Below are 20,770 nucleotides of genomic sequence, written 5' to 3' on the forward strand. Positions count from 1 at the left end.
GAGAGATGTTGTTGTTCTGGAGATCGTCGATGCTGCGCACAACCTCATACTGGAGAATCGGTCAATTTCAGCTGCAGGAATAGCAGACATCATGGGGATTTCTCGTGAACGTGTTTGTGTCATTATCCATGAACATTGGAACATGAAGAAGCTATCTGCAAAGTGGGTCCCCAAATGTTTGACAGCAGATCAGAAAAGCATGCGAGTGAAAACTTCCCAGTCCATTTGTCAGCATTTCCGGACTGATAAGAACTTCCTGGATTGACTGGTCACTATGGATGAGACCTGGATTTATTTGTATGACCCTGAAACCAAGGAGCAGTCAAAAGAGTGGAGGCACAGTGGTTCTCCTCGCCCAAAGAAGTTCAGGGTGCAAAAAACAGCCACTAAGGTGATGGTGTCTGTGTCCTGGGATAAGGAAGGCATACTGCTAGTGGACTACCTTCAAAATGGTTCCACCATCAATGCAAGGTATTACATTGAACTTTTGGACCAATTGAAGGCAGCTCTGAAGGCCAAAAGGCACAGCAAGCTGTCCAAAGGAATCTTGTTCCTGCAAGACAACGCCTCCGCTCACACTGCACAAGCGACCGCGGCAAAACTGGTGGAGCTAGGCTTCCAGCTGGTTGACCCCCCACCTTATTCACCAGATCTAGCTCCCACTGACTATCATCTGTTTCCAAACCTGAAGAAACACCTCAAGGGTACCAAACTTCACACTATTTCTGATGCCATGGCTGCTACGGATGACTGGTTTGAGGCACAACTGAAATCCTTCTTTTTGCCAGGCTTACAGAACTTGGAATACTGATGTAAGAAGTGTGTTGACATCAGTGGAGAGTATGTGGAAGAAATGTAAAGTTTCATCTTCCTATCTCGTTTCTTTCTGGGTAAAGCCAAAGACTTATCAGCACCCCCTCATACAATGTATTGTGCTCCTCAGGGGCGGGCTGAGAGTGATCTGGAAAGCTGGGTAATAACTGTCATGAGCACTTTACCAACCCTAATAGTTATGGGTTATTTATTGGGCAGGACTTATGAAAATTAGTGCAATGGAAAAGTGAAGTAGTTGCCCGTAACAAATACACTTCAGCTTTCATTTCTCAGTGGTAAATTGAAAAATTAAGGGAGCAACCTGCACGGTCACGTGAATTGGGCTGGCTGGAATTCCCTGCCAGGGCGGCGAGGAGCACTGTGGTGCAGGAAAACATAGAAGAGAATGCGTCATTAAATCAGCACTGCAGTCACTTTATTCTGAGGATGATTGCCGCTCCCAGAGGTCAGACCTCCACTAAACATAAAGTGATAATACATTGAGAATAACCTTGTAAAATTGATGACCTATCCTCAAAATTGGCTATCAGCATCTGATCGCTAGGGGTCTGCCACTTGGGATCCCTGCCGATCAGCTGATTGAAGGGGCTGTGGCACTCTTCAATGTTTAACTCTGAGCACGATCATGCTTGTAATGCAGAACACCTTATTACTGATAGTGGCGGTTGTGAGTACTACAGGTTTATCCTATTGAACTGAATGAGACAAGCCTGTAGGACTAGCAGAACAGCTGCTATCAATAATTCAGTATTCTCTAGTACGAGTACTGTCATGCTCAGATGTAAACATTGAAGAGGCTGCTGCGCTCTTATGAGAACTGGAGCCTCTTCAATCAGCAGGGATCCCAAGCAGTGGACCCCCACCAATCAGATATTGATGGTCTATCCTGAGAATGGGCCATCAATTTTATATGGTTGGATAACCCCTTTACTTTGCTAGGTTCATGAGATATCCTCTTTATATATATATATATTTATGGTCAATAAACATCTTACAGCATGACTAGCTTGTTAGTTAAACTGGATTGGTAACATCGCCTTCACACTTTTTACGCTATTTTCTCAAGGTCCTTCTGCTGCTATGTTCCTTACAGTCCTTGGATAAGCAATGGGCTCCCTCCGTGGTAACTTAATGCACGTGGTGTATACAATGGGGGCACTTTCAAACAAATATCCTGAGCATAAGGCTAAAATTCAATATGAAGAGAGCATTAGGCTTCAATGCTGCTAGCAGGCAATAGCTCCACACATAAGGCACCCAATGCCGAATGGTATGGCGGCGCATGAAGTCCCTGAGGCTCCATAGCACATGGCTGCATGAAACCCCATGTGCTTTAGGCTTAAAACTGCAAGCATGGAGACAGAGGGTATACAGCAACTTCAAGACTCCCTTTCATGATACAAATCTCTCCAACATAATTCTCCTATTGATTGTAGCAGGAACAGTATAGCAAGGCTCTTATATTGAATATGGGAGCTGGGGGAAAAAAAGCTGCGCTTCACTGGCGTAACCATAGGGGATGCAGTTGCACTAGGGCCCAGGAACTTTAGGGGGCCCATAAGGCCTCTCTTCTCCATATAGGGAGCCCAGTACTATAGATAAAGCATTACAGGTGGGGGCCCTGTTACAGGTTTTGCATTGCGGCCCAGGAGCTTCAAGTTACTCCTCTGCATTAAGGCATTAAGAGAAGTTGGGGGACCCCATGATAAACTTTTACACCTGGGCCCATGAGCCTTTAGCTACGCCCCTGCTGCGCTTTGTCCAGATTTCTGCAGTTTATGCACAACTTGATGTACAAATCACAGGAACTTCTGATGTCCATGTTGAAAAAGTTTTGAATGGAAGAATAATTGCCTACTGAACTTTATTACATATTGACAAGTTTCAAGCAAGTTCTGACTAATTTTCTGGGTTTTCTAATGAACTTATTAGCTTTGAGTAAGGAACTCTGCAGCAAGAACTATACACAGTGAGAGGAATGAGCTGTTATCTCCGGTCTGCACTCAGAAACACATGGAAACTGATTTTAGTGGAAAAAGCTGTAACCATTGGCAAAAATCCAGAAGAGTATTCTGGATTCTCTGCTATTTTTAAGGCTTGGCTGAAGTAAAGAACAAAAAAGTCTCAGCTGAAGGCCCTTTCCTTATAAGAACCTATGAGAAGTCTCAATGTTACTTGACATTTAGAACATTACTGGGCATCCCTCAGTGCTATAACCCAACTCAGTGGCGAAATGCAGTTGTCCAAGGGGCAATTAATACTCGTCTATTACTATTTGAATGATCTATCTATAGTTTTTAATTATGAAACACCCAATTAACTATGAACTTTGGCGATAGCCTGACTCCATAAAAGAAATAGTCTTCTTTGAATCAACGTGAATCATGATTTTGCGCATAAACATAATTGCTATACTTATTCCCACTCAAAACCATCACATTCAGCCATGACTGTATGGTAGTTATTCCTATGATCTCATCTGCACATGTCACACCAGCAGGGATACATGAAGCTGATCTTTTTTTGGCAAGGTTCACAAAAGTATTCTTCCCTACCTAGCAAAATTCTAGCTCCTCAGGATTCATGAAGTTGTACCACAATTGACTTTTATCCCCTATCCATATGATAGGTGTTAAAAGTATGATTAGTGAGGGTCTCACCACTGAGATCCCCAACAAACAGGAGAACTGGCATCCCGTGTCCAACGCTTCTCCTTTCTGCAGGCTCACTGCCCCCCCCCCCCCCCAATGAGGAAGAGATGGAATTGAGCCGCGGTCGTGCATGCATGGTGCCACTCCATTCATTTCCAATGGGACTGCAGGAGAAAGTCAACCACTTGTATTTTACTATTTCTGTAAGCCCCATTGAAATTAATAGAGCGCCAACGCACATGTGTGATTGAGGCTCCATTCAATCTGCATGTCACTGCAGCGAGGAGAAAAGGAGGACATGGACTTCCAATCTCAGGATCTGTGGGGGTCTCAGTGGTGAGACGCCCTCCGATCAGACTTTCGTCACATATCCTATGAATAGGTAATAAAAGTTAATTGTAGTAAAACCCCTTTAGATTGGATGCTATTCAGGACAGACTCCTATCTATAACCCAGATGAGGACTCTAAAGGACTTAGCACAACCATTCATTTGAAAAGGCACCATGCAATACCGCATTTCTCCTGCTGTGGCCACCACAAGAAGAACATGCAGCTGCCAACAGCCTTTTCCAGTGATAACAACTGATTACCCGGAATTCCAGCTCTTTGAGTGTGACTTCATGGGATTGATCTTTCCATCTTACCAGACTGTATTGTAACTCCCATATGCTATAATGGAGAGTGCACCAAAGGAGTGGCCAACTATCCTCATCCTTTCATCATGGTCCTCTTCTTAGCAAATAAGAGCATAGGACTCCTGTGATCATTGAAGATCACAGCAGCTGAACCTTCTCCAATCATACATTGCTGATATATGGTATAGAAGCTATAGGTAGGATAATCCCTTTTCTTTTTGTAGTCATCAAATTATAGTAGAATGTGCAGAAAGATAATAGAATCTGACTGAGTTCTTGTAATAAATGATGAAAAAGACCATATCATCATGATTTACTGCCATAACAGGGTACAGCCATTATCGTTCACAATATACAGACATAAGTCATATGTTAAGATGGTCTGAAAATGGATACTGAGGGCATGGGTGGCATTGAGAAAGATAATCAATATCATTTCATGTGTATACCTTATACCAAACAGGAACATAATTTATATCAGAGTGAAATAAATGAGTCAATAACACAAAGCAAGATGGGGACAAGGGAGACGACAGACATTTTGCTGTTGCAAACGATTGCTTGCATAAGAATCTAGCTGAAGATAACTATATAATGACTTGAAAAGACATAAATAATCAATAAAACTAAACCATGTATATGGAAGGGGTTAAATTCTACAGACTATAGTAAAATTCTATTTTTCTGCATCTGCTGTAGTCAAATATGTGTTCCCATATAAAAATGACCAGAAATAGATCTAAATGTGATGAAACTAAGCTTTTCCAGTCTATCAGATTTTGGCAAGCCCTAACAGCCACCCAGTAATGAAGGCATTCATGTCTCTCACATACTTCACCGACTTTAAAGGATCCCAGTGTGTAAGAAAAAATGACGTATTTGCACTGAGGAAGTAACTCACATCATATATATATATATATATATATATATATATATATATATATATATATATATATATATATATATATATATATATATACATACATACACAGAGCCCTGTATATAACAGATACACTTATTTACTTGTGTTTACTGTCTTTGTATGTGACAGGCTTATGTGACATTATGTGATGTCTCACATTTGACTTCTCAGTGCTCCCAATTCAGACAAGTTCCTGTGGGAACCAGCAGTAGTTGTCTTTTTCCCATGCAGAATATCCAAGCCCCTAAATTCTCCCCCACTGCTGCTCTGCAGATATCTAGCTGACCATATTGCAAAAAGCAGAAATTCCTACGTGTAAACTTGTAACAAGTAGAACTGATATCCAAGACACACCCTAGTGCATATCCTAGAAGGCAAGAGTAAGAGCTGGTGCCTTACATATGGAACCTATTATACTTTCCACTAGAATAAAGCACTGATACAATGTAGCAATGAAACGCAGAGGAGTATCTAGTGAGTAAATGTAACAAAACTAGTTCATGGTAGAGCACTTGCATAGAAGGACAGCAATGGCAAACTCATATAAACAGCCTTCTGACATAAGAGAGGACTTTTTAACATACTTTATTTTCTCCTTCAGCCATGTTAATGCTAAATCTACTAAATCCTTATCTACTAAACCTTTTCTTAAGATCTGACATGGGTTCTAAGACTGATGCCTAGTTAGTAGACAAGATATATCCAGACACAGGATCCAAGAATCTCTGAAAACCTCTTAGCATAGCTTTTCTCTTCCTTTTATCCTAATTAAACTTCATCATTCAATAGAAATTCACAATTCCTTGACTGCAAACATCTCAAGCTTTTCTTAAAAGCTCTAAATATGAAGACATTTTACCCAATCCCCTCCCCAGCTCCCTGGTAAACTACATCAGCTTGCAATAGTCTTAAATTTCAAGCTATAACTAATGAGAACAGGTAAAATACTCAACACTGAAGAAGAATAAAAGATCCACTTACTGTAACAGCAGGTCTATGCTCTCACTCCTGGTAGATGAAGCCACCAAACAGGCAGAAAGTGACAACACTGATCAAGTCCTATGTACTGTACATGAGATCCAATGCAGAGCAATAGAAGCCTAGCACACTCCTATGCCTAAAACCCCATCTACAAGCCTTTGCATGCCATTGGATGGACTGTCTGTCTTTATAAGTCACGTTGTAAGAGGTTAACCCTGTATGCTGAGGAGAGAAGTGTTGGGAAGATGGAGGAATATTAACTTTCAGCAGCATTTCCTATGTATATATACATTATAGCTCCTATAGAACCATTATATAGATTCTTTATATGAACTTTGTATTGTAGTATGACTTCCTGGCACCAAGCATAAAACCCAGTCTCTTCTGTAAAACCCCTCTTACCCCTCCCATGTTACATCTGAGTGCCCCCTTTTCTTCCAGCTCACACAATCCCTCCCTTTCTTCTCTGTCTGTTCCTCCATTGTACTCTGTTCTCTCTCAGAGAACTTGCAGCCCCTATGAGTTATTTTGTTGCTTCTTGATGTTATTTATTTAACACTTCTATTTGTAAATAGTACACAGTAGACTTGATATGCAGTTTTTGTTACTTTGTAGCTGCAGTTTGTAAAAGGAACCTTTTGACAAGAAGAAGCATATCTGTCTGTAAAGATACATTTCCTGGGTTGCTGAACCACCCATGCTGTGCTGGGCTCAGAGATAAGAGCACACCCAACCTGACCACAAAAGTCACAAAATGAGGAACTGTAGAGGATGCAGCTGACCCCATGTAAGCACTGTCACAGTGACATGCAAACTGACAGATTGCAACTCATGACCATTACTTATGGTAGTCTTATAGCAGTTAGTTAATCTAACATATTGTATTTTTGAAAACCACATTGAACCTCTTTGGTGATAAACATTTTTAAGACAATACTAAGTCTTGTAGTTCTACAGTAAAAAGTTCTTTAAACCTGTCTTTTCCTATAAACTTGACCATCTGTGCACAGCTATTCAGAATATGAAGCTCTCTATGAAATAACAGACCAGTAATGAAAAATGATGATGAAGATGCTTTATTGCGACTCATCATTGGGTGACAGTCTTAAATTCTTCTTGTCTTCTACTTACATAGGGAAAATCCACTTGCAAACTGGAGTTTATCCCATTATCTTCCTTGTCCAACCAGTGACTGTTCACTCTCCAGTGCTGAAATGGTAGCAGTGTCTTATTGCTTCACATTGCAGCCTTGCTTGCCCATAGTCACACGGAGATATAACCATATTTAAAATAGACACATCCTTTGTGATAGAAAAGTTCTCTTTTCTCTTTAATCCTTCACATCAGCAGCTCTACAAGCCCAATATACGTGCAAAATGCTCCCCAATCCTCCAGGTCTGCACTGTGTTCACCAGCTTAGCCCTGGCCACTTGCTGATTTTCGTTAGAGACTGAGCAGGAGACGCAGGAAGTTCAGTATTGAAATGATGCACAACCCAGCACCCAGCAAAATAAGAGAACTGACACCAGGAAAGGAGGGGGGATGGAGCTCATCATCATCTCTGAAGCCTTATTGTTGTAAGTTTGCATCATGCCCTTGTGCGGCTTGTGTCTAGACTTATTCTCACTTTGTATGTAGGTTATTACTTGCACCTGACATGTTTGTCAATGTAGAGCAATTAGATTATTTTCTGTAATAGTGACAAGCTTGAGTCTGATAAGTAAGTGAAGGAAATGATGATGAAAGTGTTAATGTGTTAGATGTCACCCCCTCACTGTAAGATTCGCTTACATATCCATAATGATGAGTATATGTGGAGGATGTAGAGTGACTAGGGACATGTATCGATACTGGGGTTTGTATGAATGCACAGATAGGGGAGATTTAGTAATAGTACTGAAGGAAGTATGAATTCATTTACAAGTTGAAGAAAATTGTATAAATTGCGCCACATTTATAACAAATACAGCCTCACTTGGAATATTAGACACATTTCTTTTCCTTGCACCATGTCATGACTGGCATGCTTGTACACTAATTTATTCTGCACTATAGCATGGCACATATTTAGTTAACTAGACTAATTTGTTTATATCTCTTGACCACACTCTTTTCCCTAGAAACATTTTAAAACTGTTGAGATAGGGGCAAAAGAATATCTAAAATGTATCATAAATTTGATACATACCATGTACTCAACATTTTGCATTCATTGCACTTTATATAAGAAAGGTATACAATTTCCCATTATACTGTCTGTATGCGTTCCTCACAGATCTCAAAATCTCTGCTTGCTGACATTCAGTAGAAGCCATCATTGTTTACTTCTAGGACATAAAAACTGTCCTGCTTGTGTGATGATCACATAGGTGCATGTAGTGCCAGTCTTAAGGGGGCACAGCTGGCAATGATAGCCTGTACACCTGCAGCATGCATTCTCCACCCTCTACCCCTGATATATGCTGTCCAAATGAGTAAGAAAAAAAGTAATCCCTAACTTATTGACAGTGTTATTTGGACACTGTGAGGCTGTATTATTAGGGCATTACGTAGTAGGGTGGACATCCATGGAAGGTGCTGGACTGGGTACCAGCCAACCTATGGTAAGCCCTGGGTGCATGGCCCTGATAACTGTGCTGTAGTCATTCCTGCACCTGAGTAAAAAAAAGTCTCTTACATTCAATTTTATTTTCCTGTAGTCCTCAGGCAGCAAACAAGAGGTTAATCTTAGATCTCATTCTATTGGACAGAAGAAAACAAGGTTAGTTAGCAATAATTAGTAATCTTTTTGGACCAAATCACACCTTATAAAATCTAAGAACACCAAGAGACGTGTGTATATGCAGTACAGAGGGATATTGTGTTGCTTCGGACTACAGGAAAAGAAAGTTTCAGGTAAAAGAAACGTTAAGCTTCCTGGTCATCCTGAGGCAGCACACAAAGGGAACTAAAAAGTAATATCCAGGGGGAGTGCTTTCAATCGTCCTTTTAGAGCACTGTCTTGCCAAAATTAGACCCACTAGAAGCTGCGATGCCCAGCCTGTAATGCTTCATAAATATTATGGCAAAGACCATATTGCCGCTTTACAAATTTCTTCCATGAATTCATAGTCAGCTTCTGCCCATATGGTAGCCGTAGACCTTGTGAAATGCGCTCTCAGCTGGAGAGGATGCAGAACACCTTGCCAGGATGTGATTGTTCCCACTAAGAGAAACCAAGTAATCTTGTAGATATGATACCTTTTAATGGCTAACAAAAATACATGATGTTAATGTGAGCTTCCAAACCTCTCAGGGTTCTTCTTCAGGCTTAAATGAAACACATCTGAAGAGGCATGCATATTTGCCAGGAGTAACATTCCTGAATTATTGCTTGGACCCATCATGATAAGGATGCCTTACTGGCTTTCTTTCTTTTGTTTGGACCCTGAAATTAAAGGAACAAGACCTCTTGTTTTATAAAGTGTTCCACTTTATGAAGATACTGAAGCACTGCCAGTGCCGTCTTAACAGCATTATGGGCCCCTGGGCAAAGCTGTGTACTGGGGCCCCTACGACAACTACTCAGAGGAATAAAAAGGTAAATTGTCGATAAAATTAAACATATACTTATTTTAGTGGCACTTCCAACAAAACTGGTGTTGAAACATTGAAAACATGCTGTGCAGCAAGAACTAATCAATATGATTAAAGGGTTATTCACCTGGAAATATATGTTATATGGGGATGCGGCAGGCATGGGACGACGTCAAGAAAACTCGGCAGAACGAGCAAGTTACTAACCAGCGATCTAGACGGGAGAACTGGAAGTCAAAGTCTCTAGGGTTCATTTGCCTCTTGCACTGTAGACGTCTCTTTGTTCATAGTGCCAGGCTACTTTACATTAGCAAGTAACACACATCCATTTGGCGGGAAATCTCTCTTTTTATTATAGAAGTTATGGATAATTTACAATAAGAATTATGGGTACTTTGAAAGTGAAGCAGAAAGTGACAAAATTAAGGTCTTCAAACACGGCATAGATAGATTGGAGCCAAGTTCATATTCTGCCACACAACGTTATCATATATGATACAAGGTGCATTGAAATGTTAACATACATAGATTAATATGGGGCTCCCATGCTTGCGGGGCCCCCAGGCAAGTGCCCATCAGGCCTATGCATTAAGATGGCACTGAGCACTGCTCCTTTAACAGCCAGTAGATAAACCTGATTTTTTTTTTAATCTTGAATGAATACTGGAAGACTAATCTATTGGTTGGATGCTAGAAATTAAAGGCCCATTTAGACACAACGATTATCGCTTAAAATTCGCTCAAAAGCCATCTTTTAAGCGCTTATTGTTCTGCCTGACGCACTGCCATCTTGCACTGTTCATACACTATTTGTTCATCAGTGACTTCTAGCAAGCTGGAAATCACAGATAACTCTTATAGTATTCTTTCAGCTGGTATCCTGCTGGCAGTTCTCAGCGGTACACCAGCTGAAAGCTCCGAGAACAATGCAGCTGTTTGCATATACAAAACAGTTGTTTTGTTCTTTGAGCTATCGCGGCGATATCCCGCGCCGCCTGCATTAACTCTTATGTAACTAATTAGCTACTTAGAGTTATGCAAAGATGATCACTCAAAACTGTCAAGCTGTCGTTTGAGCGATTTTTGAGCGATTCTCTTTCACTGTAAATGGGCCTTTAGCCATTTTAAGTATGAAATGAGGCAAAGTTCTTAAAATAACACAGTCTTTTAAGTCACTTTCATAAGGAGGCTTGCATGAGAGGTTTTCTACTGCACTTATTCAACAAGTTGAGGCAATTGCCTCTAAAAAGGTTGCTTTGTAGCACGTCTTGCATGTCTGAATCTTCTAAAAGCTTGAATAACTCTTTAGTTAAAACATTAAGTAGGCCCAAATCCCAGAAGGGTACTGGTGTTTGGGTTGAAGGTTTGAAGATTCTAATAGTTTTAGCATATTTAGCATAGTAACATAATATGTTAGGCTGAAAAAAGACATGTTCATCTAGTTCAGCCTAATACCCCCAATGTTGATCCAGAGGAAGGCAAAAAAAAAACCAATGAAGTAGAAGCCAATTTTTCTCATTTAAGGGGAAAAAAATCCTTATTGACTCCAAGTCTGGCAATCAGAATAATCCCTGGATCAACAACCCTTCTGAGGTAATTAAAACATTTCGAAGAACTGTTAGCTCATTGATCTCACTTGATTTTTTTCTGGAAAATCCGCAGTGATAGCTGAAAATTAAGCCTTAAGCACATTCCATTTCAGGTAATTTTTAAAATGAAAACCTCAAGAATACCTGGTGATGAGACCTAATTTTCAGCACACCAAGAAGAAAAGAGTCATTGAACCCTAAAATAGACTTTGACAGTAGAAGACTTTCCAGAAGCCTCCTTAAAAAATCATGCATGTTCTAAAGTCCTCCTATCAGTCTCCATGCAGACACTTGTAATTGTTCTGGGTTCGGGCAAAGGAAACTGTTTTGCAATAGAAGATCACTCATTACCGGAAGCTTGAGATGGTTCCCCTGTCAAAACATCATCAACAAGGGGAACCATGACCTGTGGAGCCAAAACAGAACTACTGAAATAGCTACTGTTTTCTCCACTTCTATCTTTTATAACACCTTGGGAATAGAGGGAATTGGTGGGAAGGCATAGATTACTTTGTGATTCCATGAAATTGACGAACTGTCTAAAGCCAGAGGTTGATCCAATCTGTTTAGAGAACACAACTATGATAGTTCGGTCTGGTCGCTACCATATCTATCAAGGTTGACCAAGTCAAGCCACTAGCCATTGAAATACTTGATGCTTCAATGATCACTCTCTGGGTTTGAGATGATGTCTGCTAAGTCAAGCTGCTCTGTTGTTGGATGCACGACAAATGTGGACAGCTGAAAGATCTGTCATGTTCTTCTATTCCCATTTCATAATCTGTGCACACTCTCGAGAAAGTAATCTGTTTCTGGTGCTTCTCTGTTTGCTTATGTAGAAAACTGATGTTAGATTGTCTGACTGTATGTGAACTTGATGATTCTTCAATAAGGGTTGAAACTGAAGGAGAGCTAGTTTTATTATCTTGACAATTGGAAGACATCTGCTTCTCTTTAGGACTCCAATGTTTGTTTGTTTTTGATAGCTTACTGTTGGTTTAGTGTCAATACTGATATCATTTTCCTAGGTCTAATGTCCAGCTTCCTTAGCAGGTTCTTGGGAGAAGTGACACATATTTCCGGGAGACGGGACACATATTTTTTTAACCAAACTCTCTCCCCTACTGGATACATCACAAGATCTTCTGCATGAGATCCCCACCCACATCTGCATCTGGAGAGCTAGATTGAGACATGTACATCCTTTGCTTATCTTTGTGGATGCTGCTGGGTCTTATCGGGAAGGTGGCAATTTTAATTTAGGACAGTGTTGGTTTTAGATGTATTTCCTTCGACCTCTATTTCTGCACTTTTCTGTTTTTCTTGCTCTGGGTTCTGGTTCTTCACAGTTTCGGTGTTGCTGGAATGCTGCAATACTGTTGGATTGGTGATATTACTATCAGCTGTCAGTGGTGTTGGCATATTAGGAAACTCTTGCGGCTGGTGGGTGCTCGGTCTTATTCTAACTTTGCACAATCCAGCTCCCATTTTTTTCTCTTCTTCTCGTGATGGGAATGACTTAAGCCGCATACTAAAGATCTTCCCAGCTTTAGTGACCAGTGGTGACTGTTGATCTTGAGGGGCAGAGAGCGCTGTTACAATAAGTGATGATGCATTCACATAGTGTATACTGGTGATAGAAGGAGGGGGGTTGACTAGCAGAGCCACACTTCAACTCCATTGTTTTTGAACACATTGAAGCCTTACATGAGCACCCCAGTCCCTATGTGAGGATTATTAGACAAGCTGTCTTGAGAGTCTTGCCTTTGAAGCTGTGGTGTACCCATCACTGCAGGTACAAAGCATGGAGAAAGATGTAACTGTTTCCCTAGGCCCCTATTGGATAATTGGACCATCCTTCCAGAATGTCTTTCTGCAATTTCCTTATATGGGCTTGGGCCTCGTCACCGTAGTTATGGAAAATGTTAACAGATGTAATACTCTCAAGGATTTTCAAACTGATAGAACTGGGTGAGAGACTGCTTTCCTTACTGCTGACTTGAGACTTGCCACTCTTGCAGATGAAAGAGTTGTTGACATTTTGACTGAATCTACGACATATCCCATAGGCTGTATTGTCATTGTGGGAGATAGATGTGACTTCTACTTGACCAGGAAACCATGGCCTGTCAACATTCTGATGATTAACTTGAGGTGAGCCTTCAATAGATCCATTGATTCTGCTTTTACCGGCCAGTTATGTAAATACAATATAAATGAATACCCCCATCAGTCTCAAAGCCAAGCAAGAACTACCACTTTTGTGAAGACCCCAAGGGCAAATGAGAGACCAAAAGGCAGGCAGGTGAACTGGTTGTGTTTTATTGAGCCTCTTTTCCTGATAGCCATCCTTAGACATTGTATGTGTAATTCTAAGACTGGAATGTGAAGATATTCTATCTCTTTCTTTCAGGATGGTAAAAGATGAGTTTATTGACTCAATTTTGGGTTTTTTTCTTTATGATGAACCTATTCAAAAATGATGACGAGCCTCCACTACCCTCCAGGCTTGGCTACCAGAAAGGCATAAGAAAAAAACATCTTCCCTCTTTGGAATAGTGGTACTAGCTCGATAGCCCCTTTTTTTAACAAAGTCGTCGATAAGAGTTGAATCTACTAGATTGTTTGAAGACTTCATGAAAAATCTTAGAATAGGCGAAGTTTTGAATTCTAGAGAATATTTTCTCAAAATCAGCAATATTACCCATGATTCTGAGGACGTTGGCTCCCATACTCGAAGGAAATTTTGTAATCTTGCTTCCACTCTTAGGGAGTATAAGTTGGCATCATTAATTTAGTGTTTTAGCCACTGACTGAAATGTTGTTTTTTTTCCTGAAGTATGAGATTTGAGGCTCAGCCCTGGATTTATACTTCTTATGTCTGTTTGTTCTGAAATTTCTCTTACATTTTGGTGATCTCCTAAAAAATAATTTGAAATTTTTATCCAACTTTTTCTTTGTTTGGGGAAAAGCGATGTCTTTCTCTTCCTCAAGAGACTCTAAGATCTTTTCTACATGTTGACTGAAGAAGCTGTCTGGTTGAAACAGAGAGCAGAGAAATGGTTCATTGAAGATGTGTCCCAAGGACCATTGCTTTGTCCAAACAGATCTATAGATGGAATTAGCCATCTATATATTTTAGACCCTAGTTATGTGAATTGGCATGTAACACATGCAAAAAAATCTGAAGCCATTTTTAATGTGGGCAATAACTCTAAAATTCCATTTCTTGGAACACCCTCCTCTAAATCATGAGATAGTTGGCTTAGCCTGACTCTCAATGCTCTGGCTACTGGTATAGCTGACATAGCCATTTCACATAGGGCTGCTGAAGATGAATGAACTTTCTTAGCAAAAGTATCAGTTGTATGATCCATAGCATATTTAAGCACTGAAGATTCTTCTGAAGGGAAAGTGATTTCATAGCTAACTGGACCACAGCAATATTAACTTTTGGCGGTGTATCCCAGGAACATGAGGCTTTTGGATCTGTCTTATATATTGTTTTGACTCTTGCAACTCTTGAATTCCGCGGCGGAGCCCGTCACGGCCGTAGGAAGCCGGCCTAAGTCTGAGTCCAAGCTGTGTATTATTTCACCCTCCAAAAACCTTGAAGGGCTAGTGGAGGAATCGTCCAAAATAGGACTTGAGTATCTTTTAATTTTCTTTGGGCTTGAAGCCTAGGCGCGGCTGTGAACTCTTGAAAAGATTCAGACAATTGTTGCTTAAACCAATTAAAAATGTTCTTGTTTCAGAGCCTCTTGAGGATTGTTCTCCATCATTATAAGAAATGCATTTATCTGAAAGGGTTTCATCTTGAAGCGGTTGATGAGAAGAAATGCATAATCTATTATGGGATTTCCTGGAGCTTTTTCTGCCCTGACTGGACATCCGAAACAGAGAAAATATGAATCAATTAATCATCCCTTAGCGCTTAAGTCAGAGCCACCCTTGGAAAAGAAGGTACCTTTACAAGCAGCAGGGAACAGCACGCTGGCCAGTGCTACATCCCTTGCCACAGACACGGTCTAAGTAGAACCACCGCTATTCAGATAGTCGCGAAGTGCAGCAAAAGTGGCCATATCATCGGTTCACATCCACCCAACACCAATATGTCTGAAGCAGGCTGTTTGACAAAGGCAGTACTGACTGTGCATGTGCCAATTTTGGACATCTGGTCGGAAATGCTGTGGTCTGCTGATGTTTGATGCCAAGCTCCACCTAATGACCTGCCCAAATGCGCTGCTCTGCTTATTCAAAGGCAAATAACAACCCATTGCTCCATCAAGATATTATTGAAAGCTGACAGTGGTAAGCCTAAACCAGCAAATAGTAGACTCAATAACTTACATTTGAATGCTGCAGTGACTGCTCACTTTGATGAGAAACCCCTCATTGTTTGGACGTTCTCACATGGGCATATTGTCACTACGCACCTCCCGCACAATTTTAACATGATCTCAATAGCCCATATGATCCCAGACTTATAAGTATATGAAGGGACACATATACATTTAAAGGTATAGAGGGACAGAGACCACTGTTTGCACATGGATTAGTAAACCAATCCTTCCCGTAAACCTAAAATCTCCATTGGATGTTGTTTCCTGTTAAGATAGAAAATAAAACATTCTCTTTCTTGATGTTCTTAGATTTTAAAAGGAGTGATTTGGTCCAAGAAGAATCATTGATTATTTCTAATTAACCCATTAGTAACCACCCATACTAGATACAATCAAAGCCACCCCAAACATGTCAATCACGGAACTGAAAGAAACCGTGAAAGACAGAAACGTGTGGAGAACATGGATCCGTAGAGTAACCGAAGGTCGGGTGCGACTGAGCGGATAATCATCATCATCAACCACCCATACAAATTATTACAGTAGTCATTAATGGGCTGTATTCTGATGCACGTGCTTTTTTACAGTGCTTCAACAGGATACCCACATGGGTTTTTCCTGCTGGTAGGAGCGGGGACCTGGATATTTGATGACAGCCTGGCACTTAATACAGCAGGAACTAGAGAAAATGCTGATTCCTTCGTTTTATGTTTAAATTCGACTTCGGCATGTAAAGAGCTGACAGATAGAGGGGGCTCTCTTTGTCACCCATCAAACCCCCAAGTTATGATCATGGGGGTCCCCAAGGATTGCTACAGCACCCAGAGGCTTGAAGATGGACTATGGATCTGCCATCTACGGGGCCTATGTGGCTTATCCTCTGACTGATTCTCGTAGACCAATATAATATGCTGCTATAATGAAGTAATGCAATCTATTATACCAACAAGACAGTTACATTCAAGTCCCATTGTGGGATAAATACAAAAAGTTTTAAAAAAGAAATTTTAAAAATTGTCAAAAATACTTAAAAAAAATCTAAAAGTCAAAACCTCACAAAATAAAATTATCACAAATTTGGTATCACCGTCTTCATAAGTTCGCACGGAAAAAAGTTAGTACAGTATTTAACCCCTATGGTACATGCTGTGAGAAAAAAAAACATGAGAAAAATACATAAATTTATACATCTTGCCTCATAAAAAAAACAGAATAGAAAATGATCAAAAATCATATGGATTACCAAATAGTACCAATAAAAAAACGCAATTCGTCCAGTAAAAACCTCAAAATGCACCATTTATGTAAAGGTCTGCTGTGCTATGTGTACTATTTTAAATACGGAAATAAAACGGAACAGAAGTAAACAGAAAAATTTCAGGTTTTTTGAAAAGTCATTGAAATCAATGGGGAAAAATCTAAAACGTTTAACTGCATTTTATTTCTGTTTCTTTGTTCGCAAAACGGAATAGAGGAATGGAAATCAGTAATTTACCAAAACTATAATACCTCTTTAAGTTTCTGAAGTTTTTAACTATATCCTCCTTCTACACCACACAGGAAGTGGTGTGAAGAAACTGACAAATGTACGATTTTGGCTATTTAAATAATGAATGTGTTTCCTAATAACAGACAGTCTCCACAATGTAAGTTTGTTGTGCTGGTTTTCAATAAGTAATGAGGCAGAACTGGCTGGAACTGTTAACCACCACATTAAACTGATGGGTTAATGGCTGTTCCCATTGTCTGCTTTATAAATAAGAAGTCAATGTCGGGAACATGTAGATAGTTACTGTTATGGGAAGAAAGGAGAAGACAAAACAAACTCACGAGTATCAAGGCTTTCTGTTCTGTTCCCAGCATCTTGTATGATACGAGATCTATCTGTATTGTTAGAGTATGAAGAGAAGGCATTTTCATGGTCACTGTGAAAACTTAATGTTGGGCATGTTAGTAGTTCAAAAGATATTACTTCTGAATTTCTCCATATCCATTCAGAATGCTTTGTATATTTGGGGCTCATTCATGCTGGTGATAGCATTTTTACACTTACTTGAAATGTTGCCTTCAGGAGCAGTTGTCCCACCTATATGTTTATGCCGTACTAGCCATTGTCCCCACCTTCAAATACTACTTTTTATTTAAAGGGGTTTACTCACAAAGACAACTCATTTGTAAGTAAAACTCAGTCTGGCAATCATCTGATTATCATAATTCTGGCTTCTGTAACAATAGGCTATGATCACTAGGAAAGACACAAGTGGCAACACCATTCGACTGTAGTGGCTCAGATGAAGCATTCAAATGAAGATCAACCCAAGTAATTTGTGAGTACCACTCTGCTCTGGCTCATGAGGGGGTCACAACAAGGGAGTCCCCTCTTCATAATGTCTATATGCTCTATTAGGACAAGCCACACACATAATTGACCCTTTCCAATCCAATTTTGGATTCAGGGTTTCCTAAAAGGCTTTCCCTTTTTGCTGTTATACAACGGTTCCATCTGCTGGCTGAAGCCAGTGTGTGTGCGCCAGAGAGGCTCCGACAGTGGATTGGTTGGCAATAGACAGTGAGAATACCTTGTCGGATGTCTTCTGACATTGGAGCTGTACAAGCTTCAATCAGAATGTAGGAAGACATCAGACAGTGGATTGGAAAGGGTTAAAGGGGTTTTCCAGGGAAATAATATTGATGACCTATCATCAGGATAGGTCATCGATAGTTGATTAGCCGGGGTCCGTCGTTCAGGACTCTGACCGAACAACTGAGCAGGCACTTGCTGTCAGTGCCACAAATACAAAGAGCTCAGTGTGGAAGCCTCCGCACCGACCTCTGTGTAGTGGCCGGCAATTGTAACTGCAGGACAGCTCCTATTGATTTCAATGAGAGCCGGGTCTGCAGTTACCAGCGTCAGTCATTACATGGGAGGTTGGCGCGGAGGCTTCCCCTCCAACCTCTGTGTATTTGCGGCGCTGATAGCATGCGCACGTTCAGCTGATCAGTCAGGTCCTGAGCGACAGACCGTGGCCGATCAACTATTGATTGTCAGAACCGGCAACTCTCGGGGCCGCCGTGCCCGCACCACCGGTCCGGCCACCCGGGGTACAGGAGCGCGGCGCAGAGGTACCCCGGTTCTTGTGATCTCCCCGGGCCGCTGTAAGACTGGTCGCCGCCGGGTTGCTAGGGAGGCAGCTGGTGCTTCTAGTCGCTTGACTACCAGGCTGGCTTCCCTAGTAACTGTCTGTGCAGCTAGACTGGGGGCGTGCCCCCAGCACCGCCCTGATTAGCCCTGCTGCTGTCAGGCTCCCCGCCCCAATCAGCTTCTGGGGCGGGAGCGCTGACAGCATTTAAATAGGTGTGTTTTCCTTTCAGGCCTTGCCAGTGTTAGTTTGGTTTTCCAGCTGCACCCGCGTTTATCCTGACTGCTCTGTGACCTCGGCTTTTCTGACACCTGCTTTTGGACCTGACTACGTTTTTGCCTGACCCCTCCGTACTGCGTACCCTCTTGTTGCCTACCCGGATTGCCTGACCATTCTACCGTTGTTTGTCTCAGTGTCTGTTTGTCTCCCGTGTCCCGCTTCCCTAGCGAGGGTAGGGACCGTCGCCCAGTTGTCGCCCTGGGGGTTAGCCCAGGGGGGCAAGTAGGCAGGGACAGGGGTTGCGGGATATCTCAGGGAACCCCATATCCCGGACACTGTCCTGACAGTAACACTGGCCGAAGGTAGGTCAGACTCGTGCATCCGCCCGGCTACTTTGAATCCCTCGATGGAGGCCGTGGCTGCTTTAGCGAACCAGGTCCAGGTCCTTACTAACCTTGTCCAGGACCTAACCGCCCGCATGCAGCTACAGGAACATGTGGCGGCTGCAGGTCCCATGCAGCCCCCTTCCGCTCCCGGGACTATGTCAGAACCCCGAGCCACGCTGCCGGACTGCTTCTCTGGAGAGAGAGGTCAGTTCTTTGCATTTAGAGAGAGCTGCAAGCTCTACTTTGATCTCCGACCCCACTCCTCTGGTACTGAATACCAGAAAGTGGGAATTGTAATTACCCGCCTGAGGGGGGACCCCCAAAATTGGGCTTTCTCGCTACCAGCAGGCTCTCCAGCCCGACTATCCCTTGACGCCTTTTTTTCCGCCCTGGGTCAAATTTATGACGAACCCGACCGGGCGGGCTACGCAGTCTCCAAACTTCTGGCCCTGCGCCAGGGTTGTAAAATGGCGGAGGACTACTGTTCCCAATTCCGTCAACATTGTACGGAATCCGGGTGGAACGATGCCGCCCTAAAAGACTTATTTTTGACCGGTCTGTCTGAGGGTCTCAAGGACCTACTTGTGGCCCACCCAGAGCCTAGAACCCTGGAGCAAGCCATGACGCTTGCTATTCGGGCCGACCGACGTTTGAGGGGCCGACACGCCGCTCGGGCCATTCCACTCCCCACGCCCACTTCTTCTACTGACCTGACTCTCTCACTTCCCACCACCGAGCCCATGGAACTGGGAGCCATGAACCCCAAGCAGCGACGGGAATATCGCCTGAAGAAGAATCTTTGCTTCTACTGTGGGGAGCCGGGTCACCGCATTGCCACCTGCACTAAGAAGCCACGGCAGGAAAACTCCCGCTCCTAGGCAGTTGTCGGGAGGACTGTCTAGGAGCTAAGGTACTCCCTGTGTTATCCAAAATGTTATTGCCTTGCACCCTAGAATTTCATGCCTTCCACCGTACTGGGCAAGCCTTTGTTGATTCTGGGGCTGCGGCGAATTTCGTTAACTTTAATTTCGTTGCTCAACTGGCCGGGGTTTTTTTACGTTTAGAGACTCCGATTCTGGTTTCAGGAGTGGACTCCACCCCATTGCAAGCAGGGGTGGTTAATCTGGTTACCCCTGAAGTAAGGTTTACTATAGGAGCCTTACACGTGGAAACCTGCACCTTTCTAGTGATGAGAGATTTGTCTGTGGACGTCGTCCTAGGCCTCCCCTGGCTCCGGGAGCACAACCCGGTAGTAAATTGGGACACGTTGGAACTGGTAAAGTGGGGTCCCCGCTGTGCCAACCACCTTTGTGCGGTGAAGGTGGGAATCTCCACCTGCGAGGGGACCCCCCTACCAGAATACCTCTCCGAGTTCTCTGACGTGTTCTCCAAACAATTATCTGAAGCTCTGCCCCCTCATAGGGAATGGGACTGTAAAATAGACTTGATTCCTGGGGCCAAACTTCCTAAGGGCCGCATTTATAACGTTACGG

At 42.2% G+C, this 20,770-nt stretch overlaps 1 protein-coding gene and 1 long non-coding RNA gene across 3 annotated transcripts in view; one reads left to right on the plus strand and one right to left on the minus strand.

Moving 5' to 3' along the window:
* The window catches only part of LOC136625366 (transient receptor potential cation channel subfamily V member 1-like), a 95,583-nt gene extending 88,065 nt beyond the window's left edge, over window positions 1-7,518 (minus strand). The window contains exon 1 of one of the 2 annotated variants that reach the window (XM_066599497.1): window positions 7,156-7,518. The gene's annotated coding sequence lies outside the window, so the exon portion shown is untranslated. Of the gene's footprint in view, window positions 1-6,024; window positions 6,363-7,155 lie in introns of those variants that run through there. The other variant, XM_066599496.1, reaches the window with a different exon arrangement.
* Window positions 1-20,770, plus strand: part of LOC136625375 (uncharacterized) — a 113,361-nt gene that overhangs the window by 51,203 nt on the left and 41,388 nt on the right. Inside the window, exons 2-3 of the long non-coding RNA XR_010792540.1 lie at window positions 9,464-9,604; window positions 17,768-17,859. This is a non-coding gene — a long non-coding RNA (uncharacterized lncRNA). The remainder of the gene's footprint in view (window positions 1-9,463; window positions 9,605-17,767; window positions 17,860-20,770) is intronic.

This window comes from Eleutherodactylus coqui, chromosome 4 (genome assembly GCF_035609145.1).
Source record: "Eleutherodactylus coqui strain aEleCoq1 chromosome 4, aEleCoq1.hap1, whole genome shotgun sequence".
Classification (NCBI taxonomy): Eukaryota; Metazoa; Chordata; class Amphibia; order Anura; family Eleutherodactylidae; genus Eleutherodactylus; species Eleutherodactylus coqui.